At 39.4% G+C, this 1161-nt stretch overlaps 1 non-coding gene across 1 annotated transcript in view; it reads right to left on the minus strand.

Moving 5' to 3' along the window:
• LOC101854855 overlaps window positions 1-1161 on the minus strand; it is a 17051-nt gene that overhangs the window by 10043 nt on the left and 5847 nt on the right. The window contains exons 3-4 of the transcript XR_004858339.1: window positions 820-918; window positions 351-455 (exon numbers count right to left, since the gene is read on the minus strand). This is a non-coding gene — a transcript (uncharacterized LOC101854855). The remainder of the gene's footprint in view (window positions 1-350; window positions 456-819; window positions 919-1161) is intronic.

Below are 1161 nucleotides of genomic sequence, written 5' to 3' on the forward strand. Positions count from 1 at the left end.
TGTGTGTGTGTGCGTGTGTGTGCGTAAGTGGTAATTGAAGTATCCTGCCAACTCCGTTTGAAATAAAAGAAGCCTATTGCTGATAACTGACAACACAAGCTTAATTCTAGGACACATTTCACTTGTTATTTACCGGATTTCGCATAATTTCTGTGAAAAACGATTGGGGTAATGACATGAAATCAGGAATTCTTTTTTTTTTTCAGACTTAATTTTTATTTTCCACCTATTTTCCAATAACCGAATACTGACTTATTGTCACTGACCATGCCATCAACTAATAAAACGTTTGTTGGAAATCTTTAAACATCACGTTGGTTTTAGAGTGCACTTGTAAGAAATAATAATGCTCACGGATGTCTGGATGCCTGCAATGTAGCCGTTGACGTCATAGAGCAACACCACTGCGTAGTCGTTGTCTTTGACGTACCGATTACCTCTCCACGCGGCGTGTCCTGTAAAACGATTTTTTAAAAGATTCTCCTTCTCTCTCTCTCTCTCTCTCTCTCTCTCTCTCTCTGTCTCTCTCTCTCTCTCTCTGTCTCTTCTTTCTCTCTGTCTCTCTCTCTCTCTCACACTCCCCCTCTCTCTCACGCCGTCCCTCCTAACTGTGTAAATCTGTTTCTGTGTCAATAGATATACCACTATGGCTGTGTGTTTGCCCGTTCTCTTATCCATATCTTTTTATCCCCATATGATGTCCTCCTATGTGACAACAACGACCACAACAACGACGACGACGACGACGACGACAACGATGATGATGATGATGATGATGATGATGATGATGATGATGATAAGGATGACAGCATGTCTTACTGTTGCAGCTACTGATCTTCTTGAAACCGGCCTCGACCGCATCACTGGATGTCCTGGGCATTGCATTGAAATGTTTGGGGATGTTTAGTCCCCACGTAACTGAAAAAAGAAGCAACTTCTATTTATTTATCTATCTATCTATCTATCTATCTATCTATCTATCTATCTATCTATCTATCTATCTATCTATCTATCTATCTATCATTCTATCTATCTATCTATCTATCTATCTATCTATCTATCTATTGCCTTGCATTTCTTAATATACATACTAGTTTATTCACCAATCAACCCTGGTGGCACAATTCTATATACTGTCTTCAACGCTCAGGTTTTCTGTTT

Source organism: Aplysia californica, unplaced genomic scaffold (genome assembly GCF_000002075.1).
Source record: "Aplysia californica isolate F4 #8 unplaced genomic scaffold, AplCal3.0 scaffold00078, whole genome shotgun sequence".
NCBI lineage: Eukaryota > Metazoa > Mollusca > Gastropoda > Aplysiida > Aplysiidae > Aplysia > Aplysia californica.